The sequence below is a fragment of the Stegostoma tigrinum genome, chromosome 8 (assembly GCF_030684315.1).
Source record: "Stegostoma tigrinum isolate sSteTig4 chromosome 8, sSteTig4.hap1, whole genome shotgun sequence".
NCBI classification, from domain to species: Eukaryota; Metazoa; Chordata; class Chondrichthyes; order Orectolobiformes; family Stegostomatidae; genus Stegostoma; species Stegostoma tigrinum.
In genome coordinates, this window is record NC_081361.1 from 80,827,956 (window position 1) to 80,846,576 (window position 18,621).

Sequence of the window (18,621 nt, forward strand, 5' to 3'; positions counted from 1 at the left end):
CTGGCAGCATCTGTGAAGGAAAAAAAACATAGTCAACGTTTCGGGTCTGGTGACCAGAGTTCTGAAGATGGGTCACCGGGCCTGAAATGTTAACTCTGTCTTTTTCCCTTCACATCTCTGAACAAATGGATTTAGCAAATATCTACCTTGCTGGGCAGTGGCAGGCAGCTCAGAGTACGAAGGGAAGCTTTGAAAAGGAAAGAAGGCACATTGTTTGGGGAGACCAACTCCCTGAAGACTAAAAACACCATTTCGTTCCCCCTCACCCGATCTTCATTGTCACCCCCACCTCCACATTTCATGAGTTCCCGAAATAGTGCTTGACTTAAAAGCCTGGGCCTTACCTGTTCCCGCTGCAGGATAAAGGTCTATCTCTCGGCCTGTTTGGCCTAAACATACATCCTCACCTTATACCCAACGTCAGCGTTTTATTGCTGGGAACAGACTTTTTGAAATTCAGGGCTGACTTCCTTCTGTGGAGGAGGGGAGGTCAAACAGCCTACAACCAGACCCTATCGATTCCACACAGCCAGCACTCTGACTTACAGAGGGGTTCAAGAGGCACCCCACACCCCAAAGGTCAACTCACAAGTTTATTCATATCACCTGTATGTTCTGCTTTCTGTTTTGTTTTTCAACTATGGGATATGGGTGTCACTCTCAAAGCCAACACTTGCGGCACATCCTTAGTCACCTTGAATTGATTGGCTGTCCTGGCAGCACACAGCACAACTCAGAGTCAACAATATTACTGTGGGTCTAGAGTCACATGTAGGCCAGACAGCATGTTTCCTTCTGAAAAGGAAGTGAACAAGGTAGGTATTTAGGACAATGAAAATAGTGTCAATGGCTAGCTATTCTTTTTTAAAATTACATATTTTTAAAAATAATATTCAAATTTCAACCTCTGCCCTAGTGGGGTTCAAAACCACATCCCCAGGCCATTAGTCAGGATCTTTGGTCCAGTGATATTACACTATGCCATCTCCCTTGCTCTTCCATCAAAGATTTGTAATTTATAGATTAGATTTATTCAGATTTTACTAAGGCCAGCCGAGCTGATTAATGAAACGATAAAGCTAATTGTATGAGGCGGCTCCAACATTCTGGAAGACAAACCATGAAAATACATTGACTATCATTGCATTTTAGGATATGAATACGCAACTCTGGAAAGCCTTTACATTTATAGCTAGAACTAATTCCATGCAGACCACCTATCAGATTCTTTTCAGCTGATAGTCAGTATTTTGACCCATGTATCAGCTTGTCAGCAAGTCAGTAGAAGCAGCAGCATTTTTTTTGTTGCTAGGAGAGGTGATTGTCAGAATTGATCACACTAAAGGATTCATTGGAGCATGTCAAAACCAAAGTAGTTGGGTGCTGAGATTTGAACCAATTGCTTGTTAAAATCTACTGCATAAACTTTTAAGGTAGAGAAAGAAATTAAAATAAGATTTTAGTTTCTGAGAGATGGGTGTATCAAAGCCTTTTTCCAAAAGAATACACATATACATGTACAAAAAGTATATACATGAGAAATAGCAGGAGTCACCTAGAACATAGAACAGTGCAGCACAGTCAGGCCCTTCGGCACACCATGTAGTGCTGACCTATTATCCTACGAAGATCAAAATACCCTGCATACCCTACATAATGCTATCATCCATCTGCCTATCCAAGAGTCACTTAAATGTCTCTTAAATATCTCTAATGTATCTGACTGTTGAAAGATCATTCATTTATAAAAAGTGATCAAGCAAAAAAAGTTCTCTAGAGTTTTGTTCAGAGTCAGCTAAAACATTGCAGCTCAAAACTAAAATAATTTAATAACAATTCTGTGATTAAGTGAATCTTTGGAATTCCATACCTTGATTGGTGGTGAAGGCAGAGACTTTTAAAATTTTCAAAGCAGATGTGGATAGATCTTTGTTAAGCAAGAACATAAAAAATTATCAGGGCTAGGCAGGAATGTGGATTTAAGGCCCAGATCCACGACGATCTTATTGAATGGTGGAGTAGTTTGTATATAAACATTTGTTTTGTTCAATCGAGTTTGTAGCTGCATTCTATGGTAAGATGAATACTCCTTAGTGTTAATGTTTGAACTGATCTTATAAATCAATGTTGACTCTACCTGATTATGTTACGATTTTTAAAATGTTCTGTTACTACTTACTCAGTAAGGGATCCTAGCATTCTCCCAATGACTGACGTTAGCTAGCAAAACTAAATATGTCCTGGCTTTTTGTCTCCTTCTTTCTCGAATGGTAATGTTACATTGGTGATTATCCAAACTACAGGGACTTTTCTGGCTCTAGGGAGTTTTAGAAGATCACAGCTGGTGCATCTACAAACTCTCCAGCCATTTATTTTGAATGAGAGAAGCCATCAGGTCCGCCCTTATATTTGTCTATTATTTCAAATTAATTTGTTCAGATATGTTATGACTCTTCTGCAGGGGAGGTGGGACATGAACACAGACTTCCGGCCCAGCGGTTAACGTTAAAGGGGTAATTGGTATACTGATTATTGCTTGATGACTTGATTGCTTTGGCAACTCACCGTTGCCCTTAGCAGTCCATTAGAACAGGCTCAAATTCCCCATGGACTATGAAGTCGGAAGATCACGCATTGTAGGGTTAGATTTGTAGCTAATTGTTTAGTGGATTATTCTTTGCCCCTTTCCAGTGAAATGTACAAGAGGTCCATTGCACTAGAGAACTACATGTGGAACAGCAAGAGGTGGAATTATTTCTGTGACTTCTTTCTCCTGGGAAAGAAGCAATGGATAGGGTAATAAATGAATAAGAGAACTCTGTTAGATCTGAACTGAATCCAATTTGCTATGGAAGCAAATTGTACTTTGGTAGAGAACACTATTGCATTAAAATGTATCAGATGTCAAGATCAAGGTCAGTACTCTGAGGGGGCCTCAGTTTAAGTTGAACATTAACAACAGCAGACTAGCACTTCCATCTGAATAATGTGTGGGAATGAAGGTCAGGGTTTTCAATCCCTTTCCTGATTAATTTAATAAAATGTTATTCAATTTTAATTTATGAGCTATGAATTACACTTAAATTCTCTTAATCCCTAAAGATTTAAAGACATGATTGGCAAATCTAAAACAAACTGCTAAAATCTTGCGTGTCAGGAGCACAAAAGCTGACGTTTCAGGCCGAGACTCTTCATCAGAGAGGGGGATGGGGAGAGGGTTCTGGAATAAATAGGGAGAGAGGGGGAGGCGGACCGAAGATGGAGAGAAAAGAAGATAGGTGGAGAGGAGAGTATAGGTGGGGAGGTAGGGAGGGGATAGGTCAGTCCAGGGAAGACGGACAGGTCATGGAGGTGGGATGAGGTTAGTAGGTAGGAAATGGAGGTGCGGCTTGAGATGGGAGGAAGGGATGGGTGAGAGGAAGAACAGGTTAGGGAGGCAGAGACAGGTTGGACTGGTTTTGGGATGCAGTGGGTGGAGGGGAAGAGCTGGGCTGGTTGTGTGGTGCAGTGGGGGGAGGAGACGAACTGGGCTGGTTTTGGGATGCGGTGGGGGAAGGGGAGATTTTGAAGCTGGTGAAGTCCACATTGATACCATTGGGCTGCAGGGTTCCCAAGCGGAATATGAGTTGCTGTTTCTGCAACCTTCGGGTGGCATCATTGCATCGGGTAGCCTCCTGCAGTGCCACAATGATGCCACCCAAAGGTTGCAGGAACAGCAACTTATATTCCGCTTGGGAACCCTGCAGCCCAATGGTATCAATGTGGACTTCACAAGCTTCAAAATCTCCCCTTCCCCCACCGCATCCCACAACCAGCCCAGTTCGTCCCCTCCCCCCATTGCATCACACAACCAGCCCAGCTCATCCCCTCCCCCCACTGTATCCCAAAACCAGCCCAGCCCGTCTCTGCTTCCCTAACCTGTTCTTCCTCTCACCCATCCCTTCCTCCCATCTCAAGCCGCACCTCCATTTCCTACCTACTAACCTCATCCCACCTCCTTGACCTGTCCGTCTTCCCTGGACTGACCCATCCCCTCCCTACCTCCCCACCTACACTCTCCTCTCCAACTATCTTCTTTTCTCTCCATCTTTGGTCCGCCTCCCATTTTCTCCCTATTTATTCCAGAATCCTCTCCCCATCCCCCTCTCTGATGAAGGGTCTAGGCCTGAAACGTCAGCTTTTGTGCTCCTGAGATGCTGCTTGGCCTGCTGTGTTCATCCAGCTCCACACTTTGTTATCTTGGATTCTCCAGCATCTGCAGTTCCCATTATCTCTGCTAAAATCTTGCAGCATCTTTTCACAGTCCTTTGCATGATGTTATTTCTCTAGCTCTGCTAAGTGTTTCCAATGATTTGTCATATTTTATGAATGAGTCACAGGGTGTAGAATTTGGTCTGTCCTAGTTTCGGACATGGGAATGCCCTACTTCACCCCTTCTGTAATGGGTGGGCAACATATAAAACTGGTGCACCTGCCTCATTTTCGTCAATGCAACGCGACCCTGAGAAAATGTATTGCGCCTCTCTTTGTAGAACCTTTGGCAGACTCGGTGCCGTATAGTTGCCTGGGTAATATTATGAATAACCTGCATAATCTAGGCAGTCTTTGCTTTTTAAAGGCATTGTTTTACAAAAGCAGGGCTGTACCAGTGGAATGCAGGTTGCTGGATAATCACTTGGGTACACTGGAGGTCAAAGGAGATTATAGAATCTTAGAATCCCTGGAGTGCGGATAGAGGGCATTTGGCCCATCGAGTTTAAACTAATCATCTGAAGAGATTTCCCCCCCGGATCCACCCCATCACTTTAATGCTGCATTTACCATGACTAATTTGCCTAGCCTGCATTTTCCTGGACACTATTCAGTCTGGCCACTTCACCTAACCTTCACATCTTTTGACCGTGGGAGGAAACCCGAGCACTTGACAGAAACCCATGAGGGCATGGGGAGAACCTAAAAATTCCATACAGATAGCCACCCCAGGCAGGAATTGAAGGCGGGTCCCTGGTGCTGTGAGGCAGCAGTGCTATTGTTCCACCGTGGCAGGATGACTGAGAAAAGGCACCAACCTCAAGTAAGCTGCCTCGGGCACACTATTGAGTGAAGGCAAGGAGAAAGGCCTGGGCTAAGAAGACTTAGAGAAGTACCCTCAGAAGGGAATAGCAAGAGATAGCATGTGTCATTAATGCCCAGGTTGTGGCCTCTAAAGACACAGCAGAAAAATGCTTAGCGGGTCATTCAGGTGGGACATAGGATGAGGTTGGAGTTGGGAAGATTTTGAAACTGGTAAAATTCACGTTTAGGCCATTGAGTTGTAGGCTCCTGAGGCAAAATATGTGGTACTGCTGCCCCAGTTTGCAGGTGGTGTGACTGTGACAACAGAGGAGGCCCAGGATGGACATAGAGTGGGAGTGGGAGGGGAAGTTGAAATGGTGGCGACTGGAAGGTGTTGTAATTTGTGCGAACAGAGCACAGGTGCTCTACAAAGTTGTCTCCGAGCCTCTGCTTTGGTCTCGCCGATGTAGAGGAGGCCGCATCAGGATGCAACAAACGCAATAGACAACATTGGCGGATGTGCGGGTGAACCCCTGTGTAATGTGGAACGTTTGTTTTGGGCCTTGAATGGAGGTGAGGGGGGAGGTGTAGGGGCAGGTGTAACACTTCCTGTTGTTGTAGGCAAAGGTGCCAGGTATGGTGGGGTTAGTGGAGAGTGTGGAACCGACGAGGGAGTCGTGGAGACAGCGGTCCCTACGAAAGGCAGATGGGGTGGGGAGGAAATATGTCTTTGGCTTTGGGGTCGGATTGTAGGTGGCACAAGTGGTGGAGAATGATATGTAAGAACAAGGGGGATTCTGTCTTTATTTTTGTTAGGGGGAGGGGATGTGAGGACAGAGGTGCAGGAAATACGAGAGATGCAGTTGAGGGCATTTTCAATCTCACCTAACTTCCCCAGCTCTACCCCTCCTCTCTCTATTTATTTCTGAGCTCCCTTCCACCTCCCCACTCCACCATTTCTGGAGAAGGGTCCTGACCTGAAACATCAACTTTCCTGTTCCTCTGATGTGGCCTGGCCTGCTGCGTTCCTCCAGTGCCACACTGCATTATTTAAGCGGGGGTTACCACACTTGCTTTCACTGGTCAGTGCATTGAGTATAGGAGTTGGGATGTCATGTTGCGGCTGTATAGGACATTAGTTCGGCCACTTTTGGAATATTGCATTCACTTCTGCTTTTTCTGCTAGGGAGGAATGATGTTGTGAAATTCAAAAGGATTCAGAAAAGATTTACAAGGATATTGTTTGGACTGGAGGATTTGAACTATAGGGAGAAGATGGATAGTCTTGGGATTTTTACCCTGGAGCATTGGACACTGAGGGGTGATCTTACACTGGTTTATAAAATCATAAGGGGCATGGCTTGGGTGAAAAGTCAAAGTCTTTTTCCCAGCGGAGTCCGAAATTAGTCAGCATAGGTGACCTAAGGGAAAACATTTTCTCTCAAAGAATGGTGAGTGTATTGAATGAGCTGCCAAAAGAAATGGTGGAGATGGCTACAATTAAATATTTAAAAGGCATCTGAGTGGACTCATGAATAGGAAGGGTTCAGAAGGATATGGGCCACATGCTGGCAAATGGAACTAAATTAGTTTAGAATATCTGGTCAGCACGGATGAATTGGACCAAAGGGTCTGTTTCTGTGCTGTATAACTCTATAACCATATGACTTCATGTGTCGAACCTACAGTGTGAAAATATCGACCTGCAACACCGTGCTATCATGTCAGCTGTACTAGGACTATGCATGTCAGCTGTACCGCAGAAGCATTCCATATGTATACTGTAATGCACACAGAGACCTCTGCTCTCTGAGCAATGGAATGCTGGTGAAATGTTTATATATACCCAACAAGTGTATTAGCACATTCCCATGAGAAGAGTTAATTTGTTCTTACATTACAAAACACAATTTCCTTCTATTTAGGTACAGAAGGTCATTTCAAAATCTACTTAAACTGAAATTTAAAATCCTTTTGTGAAGAATTATTTTGAAGTGGATTTCTGAGATTCTCAAAATCTCTCTTTTAAAATTGCAAGTATACTCATACCTGTGCACAATAAAGCCTCACATATGGTGGGCAGAATTTTCAATTTTGAAAGATGAGATTGCAAGGCATCATATCTCCATTAATACCTTCCAAGCAACAAATGAAACACTTCCCTTGGTAATAATCTTATTTTTTTTGAAGATAATCTGCTTATAGCTGTGGCCCACTGAATAGTATAGGCTAAGTGCACAGGATTTATGACCATCTGGAAGAGCATGGCTTGATTAAATGCAGTCAACACGGCTTTGTGAGGGGCAGGTCATGCCTCACGAACCTTATCGAGTTCTTTGAGGATGTGACTAGAAAAGTTGATGAGGGTCGAGCTGTGGATGTGGTGTATATGGACTTAAGCAAGGCATTTGATAAGGTTCCCATGGTAGGCTCGTTCAGAAGGTCAGGAGGAATGGGATACAGGGGAACTTAGCTGTCTGGATACAGAATTGGCTGGCCAACAGAAGACGGTGAGTGGTAGTAGAAGGAAAATATTCTGCCTGGAAGCCAGTGGTGAGTGGTGTTCCACAGGGCACTGTCCTTGGGCCTCTACTGTTTGTAATTTTTATTAATGACTTGGATGAGAGGATTGAAGGATGGGTCAGCAAGTTTGCAGACGACACGAAGGTTGGAGGTGTCGTTGACAGTATAGAGGGCTGTTGTAGGCTGCAGCGGGACATTGACAGGATGCAGAGATGGGCTAAGAGGTGGCAGATGGAGTTCAACCTGGATAAATGCAAGGTGATGCATTTTGGAAGGTCGAATTTGAAAGCTGAGTACAGGATTAAGGATAGGATTCTTGGCAGTGTGGAGGAACAGAGGGATCTTGGTGTGCAGATACATAGATCCCTTAAAATGGCCACCCAAGTGGACAGGGTTGTTAAGAAAGCATATGGTGTTTTGGCTTTCATTAACAGGGGGATTGAGTTTAAGAGTCGTGAGATCTTGTTGCAGCTCTCTAAAACTTTGGTTTGACTGCACTTGGAATACTGCGTCCAGTTCTGGTCGCCCTGTTATAGGAAAGATGTGGTTGCTTTGGAGAGGGCTCAGAGGAGGTTTACCAGGATGCTGCCTGGACTGGAGGGCTTATCTTATGAAGAGAGGTTGACTGAGCTTGGACTCTTTTCATTGAAGAAAAGGAGGAGGAGAGGGGACCTAATTGAGGTATACAAGATAATGAGAGGCACAGATAGAGTTGATAGCCAGAGACTATTTCCCAGGGCAGAAAAGGCTAACACGAGGAGTCATAGTTTTAAGCTGGTTGGAGGAAAGTATAGAGGGGATGTCAGAGGCGGGTTCTTTACACAGAGAGTTGTGAGAGCATGGAATGCATTGCCAGCAGCAGTTGTGGAAGCAAGGTCATTGGGGACATTTAAGAGACTGCTGGACATGCATATGGTCACAGAAATTTGAGGGTGCATACATGAGGATCAATGGTCGGCACAACATCATGGGCTGAAGGGCCTGTTCTTTGCTGTGCTGTTCTATGTTCTATGTCAATAGATTGTAAACCATTGGCTAACACTGTACACCTCAATGCTTAAGTGAGAAGAAGGATATGAAACAATTTCTGATATTAATTACAATGTGCAAATGGATGTTATTTTTCTATTCTTCTAAAATAACAAAATCTTTAAGCATGAATGTATTATTTGTTATTTTGTTCATTCTTCTCCTCTCGGAACATATCCTTATAAAATATCCTTTCACTTCATATTGGGGATCTAATTGAAGCTTTCAGAATACTGAATGGCCTGGACAAAGTGGATATTGGGAAGATGCTTCAGTTGGTAGGGGAGTCTAGGACCCGAGGGCACAGCCTCAGAATAAAGGGAAGACCTTTTAGAATGGAGATAAGGAGAAACTTCTTCAGCCAGAGAGTGGTGAGTCTATGGAATTCACTGCCACAGAAGGCTCTGGAGGCCAGGTCATTGAGCACATTTAAGACTGAGATATATAGGTTTATGATTATCAAGGGGATCAAGGGTTACAGGGAGAAAGCAGGAGAATGGGGTTGAGGAACTTATCAGCCCTGATTGAATGGCGGAGCAGACACGATGGGCTGAATGGCCTAATTTCTCCTCCTATGTCTTATGGTCCTCTGGTCTTAATATCTGGTATGTCTTTAAAAGAGTCAAATGTGATCTGGAGTCCTGCTTTGCAAGACTGCATGGGGTTGTCAGTGCCATTTTTGCAGGATGCTTAATGATGTATGCCAAGCTGTAAAGTGCTGATGTTAATTAAATGTCCTATTTGTCACATGACACACTCTGACTTTGTAACAAGCTGCAAGCAAACCATGTGGATCATGCAACCTGTGTTCATTGTTTGGCACATGATTGGCAATCGAGCTACGAGGGAATAGCAGCTTCCCCTGAATTTGGTTCAGTTGGATGGAACTTTGTGCTGCTTCGGGGAATAGGAAGCAGGTTGGGAGGCAGGGAGTATGGCAGGGGAAGGGACAGATGAATTTAATTGCAAGAGAGGCCAGGAGTCACGTTTCATGGCAGGTTTTTGCCTCTTAGAATTTTAAAGGTGTGCTGAACTTCTTCATGGCAAATACTGACACTTCCTGCAGCCTTAGTCTCTGTAAAGGGCCTGCTCACTAGCATTAAGTTCCGCCTCTCAATTAAAATATTCTGAATAAGCAATATGTATCTTTGATTACGGACTGCATTTAAGAGGTGAGCAGTAGACAAGGTGCTATACTTGCAGCAATTGCTACTTTGCCTACTTAGGGAGCTTTCATCTATGCCATGCAATAGTTGTGACTGTATGGCAATATTCTAAGTTGTGTTATTATTGTGCTACGGAGAATAACTGTCAAGGAAAGGAGGAGTATATTGCATGAGGATCAAGAAAGTTAACCAAGAGTAGATGTCTGTCTGGAAGGGAGGCAGTCTAACCCAAGAATGGTGGCACGCTGACCAGAAAGATGTGGAAGGTCAAATTGTTTAATTGCAATCATGCATGGCAAGAATCCAAGTGATGCATACTGGGCATGTCTAGGCGTGATTTAAATTTGGTACGAGGACCTCCAACCCTAAAAGGTAATGGTGGTGGCATTGATTTTCTTCCAACCCCTGCTACAAAGTTCACCAGGCTCCTCTACATGTGAATATGATGATCTAAAAACCACAGAATTACACAAGGAAACTTCATCTGCCATCGAGTGGCAGTGACACACACTTCTCCTTGCAACACCAAGCTTGTACTCCAGAATGGAGCTCATCATAGCTGTCATTGGTGAAGTTACTGGTGACCAATCATACAGTTATAAAACAATCTGTGGAATTATCGACCACAGAAACTTGTTGGGGCTAGTTCATTAAATATATTCAAGAAGGAGCTGTACATAATTCTTGTGGATAAAGGAATCCAGGGGTATGCAGAGAACAAAGGAGTGGGATACTGAAATTGCATGATCAGCCATGATCATATTGAATAGTAATGCAGGCTTGAAAGGTTTACTCTTGCACCTGTTTTCTATGAATTCTATGAATCAATTATGGTTCCCCTATTTTGATTTTTTTTTGTTAGCTATTTTGAAAAGGCTTAGGAGAAAGCATTATGTAGGAGCTGATTTTATCAGACTGATTCAGCAGGGATTCCTAGTGTGCCTGGTAATTCTGTTAAATCGTATCCTCCAGTTTTCTCCCAATCACTTTCCTCAGTCATACCGTTAGAAATTTCTGCTTAAATAAAAACACAAGGACTGTCTACTGTGTCACTGCTGACCCATTTTGACTAAACAAATCAGTTGCAGTAGGCTAGCACAACCAAGATTACAACCAGAAATAAATAGATGGAAATAACTTGTTATCTGCCCCAAGCCAATATTATACTTGGATGTCATTTCTAGGTGTTGGAGTCCTTTTAGGTGCTGTGTGATGTAGGGTGAAGGTAGTAAAATAAAAGTTGGTACAGTTTTCTGTAATCTAATACAATGGCAAAACAAATTCAAAGGGCTGATTGAGATAAAAAAGTGCGGAGCTGGATGAACACAGCAGGCCAAGCAGCATCTGGGGAGCTCAAAAGCTGATGTTTCGGGTCTAGAATAGGCCTGAAACGTTAGCTTTTGTGCTCCCAAGTTGCTGCTTGGCCTGCTGTGTTCATCCAGCTCCACACTTTGTTTTCTCGGATTCTCCAGATTGTGCAGTTCCCATTATCTCTGATACAAAGGGCAGATTGGTCTATTCTTTCTGTAGGTGCAGTTTCAAATGAAACTGTGGTGTCTATCCATCGTGCTACCATCATGTCGTAGTCTCACTCACTAATTGTGGAGCATGGTATGTGTAACTTGACACATTTTCTCAGTCAATGACAGGTTTGGAATAGGTCCTGAAGACATGTAGTAATGTCCTGCATTGTTTTTTGCTTAAATTTGAACGCCAGCTTTCTGTCTCGCAGAGTGATTGAAAAGCTTCACTTTCTAAGTTGGTTACCTGGAATTTCTGGAAGAATTTCTGGAGAATATTAGGCATGGGAAACTACAGCATGAAGTTGGTCCCCAGTGTGTTGCCCAAAGAAGAGCACAATGAAGACAAATTCCCCTTTATTAAAACACACATCCTTCTGAATTTAACTCTCAAAATAAACAGCCAAAAATATCAGCACTCTTTTTCTCACTGTCAACACTGATTTGTAGAATTTTGTGTTCTGGATTGGGCCCTTCATCTGGGGGTCCTCACCCTGTATTGTCTGGAGAGCTATCAGCTGACCTCCATCATGATGCTCAGGAGGAGATAGAGTCTTGCTGGTTGCCAGCTCCCTGGTCTACCGACGGGACAATTCCTTTCAGGTTCTGATGTCAGTTACATTACATAAAAACATAACCACATAAGAACTAGGAGCAGGAGTAGGCCATCTGGCCCCTTGAGCCTTCCCCGCCATTTAATAAGATCATGGCTGATCTTTTTGAGACTCAGCTCCACTTACCCGCCTGCTCATCACAACCTTTAATTCCTTTACTGTTCAAAAATGTATCTAGCCTTGCCTTAAAAACATTCAGTGAGGTAGCTTCAACCGCTTCACTGGGCAGGGAATTCCACAGATTCACAACCCTTTGGGTGAAGAAGTTCCTCCTGACCTCAGTCCTACATCTGCTTCCCTTTATTTTGAGGCGATGCCCACTAGTCCTAGTCTCATCTGCTAGAGGAAACAACCTCACCGCCTACACTTTATCTATTCCCTTCATAATCTTACATGTTTCTATAAGATCATCCCTCATTCTTCTGAATTCCAATGAATATAATCCCAGTCTACTTAGTCTCTACTCATAATCCAACCCTCTCAACTCTGCAATCAACTGAGTGAATCTCCTCTGCACCCCCCTCCAGTGCTAGTATATCTCTTCTCAAGTAAGGAGACCAAAACTGCACACAGTACTCCAGATGTGGCCTCACCAGGACCCTATACAGCTGCAGCATAGCCTCCCTGTTTTTAAATTCCATCCCTCTAGCAATGGCAGGCAAAATTCCATTTTCCTTTTTAATTACCTGCTGCACCTGCAATCCTACTTTTAGCGATTCATGCACAAGGACATCCTCGTCTCTCTGCACAGCAGTGTGCTGCGATTCTTTTACCATTTAAAACATCGTCCAGTTTGCTGTTATTTCTGCCAAAATGGATGGCCTCACACTTATCAATATTGTACTCCATATACCAGACTTTGCCCACTCACTTAGACTATCTATATGCCTCTGCAGACTTTCAGTGTCTTCTGCACTTTTTGCCCATCTTAGTGTCATCTGCAAATTTTGACATACCACACTTAGCCCCCAACTCCAAATCCAATGAATTTAACTAGCTAATTTCCAATTTGTGGGTGCAAACCCTTTCCATTAGTGACCTGGACTCCCCGTAAATGGTCTGGGGTGGCAGTGGAGGTTGATGACAGCAAACTGGCAACAGCCTGCCAATGGCACAAAGCTCTGTGCCCACCCACGTCTGCTTCTACTATGTACCCCCCCGCCCCCAAAACGTGCCCATGAAAATCCTTTTATTTAAGCATTTTCAATCTTGACCTATCTAACCTCATCACTTGAACTCTCTCAGCCATGCGTTTGACTATGTTTAAACATGCCATCTTTTTCTTTGAAAACATTAATTGAGTTGTGGGGCATCATTGGCTATGCCCACATTAATGCTCATACCTAATTTATTAGATTAGATTAGATTCCCTACAGTGTGGAAACAGGCCCTTCGGCCCAACAAGTCCACACCGCCCCTTGAAGCATCCCACCCAGACCAATCCCCCTATAACCCACGCACCCCTGAACACTACGGGCAATTTAGCATGGCCAGTCCACCTAATCTGCACATCTTTGGACTGTGGGAGGAAACCGGAGCACCTGGAGGAAACCCACGCAGACACGGGGAGAATGTGCAAACTCCACACAGACAGTCGCCCGAGGCGGGAATTGAACCCGGGTCCCTGGTGCTGTGAGACTGCAGTGCTGACCACTGAGCCACCGTGCCACTCAACTTTAAGCACATTCCTGTGGGTCGGGAGTCACATGTAGGCCAGACCAGGTAAGGATGGCAGATTTCCTTCCCTAAAGGACATTAGTGAACCAAGATGGGTTCTTTGTGACAATTGATTGTGGTTACAAAATTGCTATTGGACCAACTTTTTAATTCCAGGTTGTGTTTTATTGATTTAAAATTTCACCCTCTGCCATGGCAGGATTTGAACTCATGCACCAAGAACACTAGGTTGAGGGTCTGGATTATTAGGCCAATAACATTAACACTATGCCATCACCTGGCCCAATAGTTGGCAGCGTATTCCAAATATATTTCTCTTTTCAATACATAGATTCTTTATCATATCAATTTCAAATTTCCTTTTCAATGTGTTGTTTTCTGATCTTAACCACTATCATATATACTTGAAGTACGAATTTGATAGACTGAAATATAGTTGTCTCTTCAGTTATGTTCTTTTTAGACTAAATATTGTCTGATCAGAATCAAGCCCAAAATAAAACAGGTAGAAAGACGGGTTGGATTAAACTATTGCACATGGAGAGAGCTGAATAAATGGAAAGGACACCTGGAAAAAAAAACGATGTTGGAAAAATTCACGGGGCATGCGAATAGATTTTCTGACAGGAGATTTAGAAGATAGGAGAGAGATTACAAAGTGTTTTTATTTTCTGAGACCAGATAGAATGTGCTGAGTTTTTCCTGTCCAGTACATTCCTATGCTCTCAGACAATTCTTCCTGGTTGGTAAAACACAAGGATTGCCGTGTGCTTTTTCTCTGTACCTTTTCCAATGTCTGCATGTCAGTATGGATACTGGAAGGGAACAAAATGCTTTCTTTGGTCAGACCAGTACATCTTGTGAAGATTTAAATTTACAACTATCTGTTGTTCCATCTCTGATGATCTAGGATCAATATTTTTGAAAGCGCCAAACCAGAATTAAGACTTTCTGCTTTCTGCCATTTGCAATAGGTCTGGATAACAAGAAGGGAACACGAGTTAGTGGATACATTTTATTGCACTTAAAAATAATAGTAAATATTAAGACAGAGTGAAATCTTTAATTTTAACTGAATTCAGTGTAAATTTTGACAGTTGGTGTTTACCTGGGTGTTTAGGGGCTACTATAGTAGCAGTGAATATTAATAGAAACAGGTCTCTTCTGTTCTGGTGTCATTTGGCTGTGACATATTTCTATAAATAGATAATTAAAGACTGACATCCTTATGTTATGCCGAATTTATTTTGTTGATCTTCTGCAATATGTGGTGATGTAGTTTCTGTGTCCTAAGGAATAATCCAAAAATGTCACACTAAAGCACAAAATTTAACCTTGACAAGGAAGACAGAACTCTTAGTTCGAAATAGTTGCAAGTTTATAATATATGTGTTGCCTATTCTGTCACTCAATGATATCTTAAACCCTTTGAATGTTGATTTCATTTGCAATTGTAATCATCTTAAAAATTCTTATGAGGGATGTTATAACAAAGAATGAATTATATACAGGCACATACAGTTTATGTAGGTAGAACACACACTAAATAAAGAGAAAAATTGTACTTTTGTGTTTGTACTGATTCATAAGAACATATAGATTAGGAACAGGAGTAGGCCACTCCTCCATTCAATAAAATTATGGCTAGTTTGCTTGTAATCTCAATTTTATATTCCTACCAACTCCCCCAAAACTTTCACCCATTTGCTTATCAAGAATCTAATAACTTCTGCATTAAAAATATTCAGTCTGCTTCTCCCAGCTTTTGAGGAAGGTAGTTCCAAAGGAAAAAAAGTTCTCACCATCTCTGTCTTAAATGAAATTACCCATTATTTAAAGACCCCTAATTCAAGATTGTCTCATAAAAGGAAACATCCTATCCACATCCACCCGGTCAAGACATTTTCGGATCTTATATTTTCCTATTAAGTTGCATCTCCAGCAGACACAAGTCCAAACTGTCTTTATAAGACAACTGCCTATTCCAGCTATTAGCCTAGTAAATCTTCTTCGGCCTTCACACAATCAAAATGACACTGGGAGACCTGTGCAGTTTTTTGAACTGCGTTCTCCTTGGTTTGTTTAAAAATAACTTGCCATGGATAGAATTCAGTTTAAGCACAATCTTCCTTTACATTAGCAGCAATGACTTCAGTGGTTCAGAATGTATAATTGACTAGTTAGGCCTGATACTCTTTCACTGTTCAAAGGTTGCAGCTTTGAGTCAAATGTTTGACATGCCACATAATTCTGTCAGTGCAGTCATTTTTGTCACAGCACCGAATGCATTTCACTAGAGTGTAATATTCACACCTCTCATCTAGTTACTTGAATTGATCTCTGAATCTGTGAAATCATCAACCCCTTCCTTTATTCCTGTTTCAGTTTAGATTCATGATCGCAGCCACCTTCTGACTCATGGTTTCCTCTGCTCACGGATGCATGTAATTCTTTCCAAATTCTTCTAACTTTTAAAATAGAATGGTTCTCCTTTGTAGGAGTTGACTTCTATTCAGTTTCCAAAAGGAAATGTCCGGACGTATACACCCATGTCATCAGAAATAACGTATAAAAGACTCCTTGTGAGGATTATTCCATGCATTAACCCCTCCAATACCAAACTTTATTACCTAAGTGCAAAGTTCTGTTACACTGATATAGTCAAAAGCACAGTTTGGTTATTGGCCAAATGACACCAGAACAGAAGAGACCTGTTTCTATTAATATTCACTGCTACTATAGTAGCCCCTAAACACCCAGGTAAACACCAACTGTCAAAATTTACACTGAATTCAGTTAAAATTAAAGATTTCACTCTGTCTTAATATTTACTATTATTTTTAAGTTTGGTTATTTATTAAGGCACTTCAGTAACAGTTTAATAATACCATCTTATTTTTATATAAGACCATCAATGCAACAAAATGTCCCAAGACCTTTTGCAGAAATGTTATAGATGAAAATGGTAAAGCATAAACAGCAATAAGGCCAATGAGTGAAACAACGAGCAATTTTGAAATTCATTGTGTCAATAACCATGCTTGAAAAGTGTGGTGATCGCTGGTTGAAATAGGTAGACAGTAGAGGGTTAAATTGCTTAATTGGAGGCCTCATCTTTTCGCAGGTTTTCTGCCACGTATTTGCTATAATTTTGACAGTTGTTCCACCTCTCTCAGAGCTGTAAATTTACAATCAGCCTTGTAAGTGACAAAATCTTTTCTTGCCTCTTAAAAGGGCAATGACATCAGAGGTTGGCTCTGTGGCTAGTTAGAAGCAGAGACTCTCTACCTCTGTGATTAATGTTTTGTAGATTCTATCTGAACCTGGTGTATTATTGATATATTTGAATGGTTAAGAGATGCTCTTCTACAGTTCATGCAAGTGTGCCCAACCCCTAAGGTAGAATACAAGTTCCAGATCAGGGAAGGAGACTACAATCCCCAGAACTGGGAGGTTGCATTTTTAAAAACAACAAAAAGAGATCAGTTTTCTTGGTCAGAGGCCTGAGGATGTGAAGTAAAAGTAGGTTGCAGGGAAGGTAGCTGACAGCAGTGATATGGGTTCCTGCTTCCCAAAAATGAAATAAATCTCCATCCTACAGACCTTACCAATTGCAGTGAAACCGGTGCTAGATGAAACCGATAAACACAGTCTCAGCATTACTACCAGTATCACATACTACAAAGGTTCAGCACCTGAAAATTAATTTTCCTTTTCTTGTTTATTAATGTTCACAGACCTAATGTGTATTTCCAATAGTTTCTATTTGTATTTTTAGCAAAGATCGCCATTTGAATATGGACAGGAATCTAAGGAATTCAATAGACCTCCTTCAGGTCACAACAACACTTGCAGGAATGAACTTTCTGAAAAACTTTGGCCCCAATATTAAAAGTCGAAAAATCTCCATTGGAATGTTTTTTATAGTGCAGAAATCTTTTTAGTTCCGTGGGAAAATAATAACTTTGCTTATTTCAAATCTTTTGAAGATTTTAGCCGTGTAAAATGACAAATCTGCTTTGAAGAAGCAATGTGCAACATTTGGAACTAAAAACACTCACTTAAATTTTCTGAGCAGAAATATTTGTGCTAAGATCAAGATACTGCACAGATGAGAGCTCATTGCAAGGTATTCAGGCTCAATACAGACTGGAGATCAGGGCAATATTGTGGAAAAATTCAAGCAGTTAAATGTAACATTAAAGGCTTATTTACCTTCATGAGTAGTGCTGTAAAGAGATATGAGTGCCTGCTTTATTTGTGGTCTTAAAAAATTGATGCAGAACTTTTTAAACATGAACTGATTAAATATATTACTGGTGTATAATCTGTTAGTCTTGATTATAACCTACATTTAAACAAAGCTTTTATAAATGCTGTCTTAATAAAATAATATTTATGCAGATTAATTTGAAGAAACATTACTGAAATTAGGCTGGTTTGTTCTACAAAAAAGCATGAAGTTTAGACAAGTTCAAAAAAATACAAAAGAACAGCAGAATTTAAATGTTAGACTGACTTTTCATTCTATAAAAAGAAACTCAGAATTGATCTTACCTCAAAGGCGGTACAGAAATGCAGCTTTTGCACCAGTTGTTCAGTGAAGTGTTCAGTCTGGAAGTTCCTCAGATTTGGACTCTCACAGCTGGTAAATCTTGTTACTACATCATCATAGCATAGATTCCTCAGGTCATAGCCTGGCACAGGAAACCATTTAACAGAACAATGAAAGCTACAGTTCAAAACTGCACAATTATTTGACATTTTGGCAGCTATCAAAATGAATCAAATAAAACGTTCCTGCTTTGTAAAGTAGTCCATGTAAGGGACAGGTGCAGTGGAGCTAAGTTTGGGAGTTCCAAATTATTTTATCTGCTTTCTATTGTACCACTGGCACTCTTGGATTCAAAATTGGTCAAATCTGAACAGAAGCATAACATCACATGTATGTAAACAAGTGTGCGCTATTTCTAAATAGCATTCATTGTTACAAGTAGTATTATGAAGTCCACTGGCCTGGATTCTAAAGATGTTCAT

General features: G+C 41.7%; 1 protein-coding gene across 4 annotated transcripts in view; it reads right to left on the bottom strand.

Annotated features, from left to right (window-relative positions):
* The window catches only part of LOC125456039 (paralemmin-2-like), a 114,767-nt gene extending 96,534 nt beyond the window's left edge, over nucleotides 1-18,233 (bottom strand). For 2 of the 4 annotated variants that reach the window (XM_059648038.1, XM_048538674.2), the window contains exon 1: nucleotides 18,142-18,233. The gene's annotated coding sequence lies outside the window, so the exon portion shown is untranslated. Of the gene's footprint in view, nucleotides 1-1,870; nucleotides 1,993-18,141 lie in introns of those variants that run through there. The other 2 variants (XM_048538678.2, XM_048538675.2) reach the window with 2 other exon arrangements.
* Between the last annotated feature and the right edge of the window lie 388 nt (nucleotides 18,234-18,621).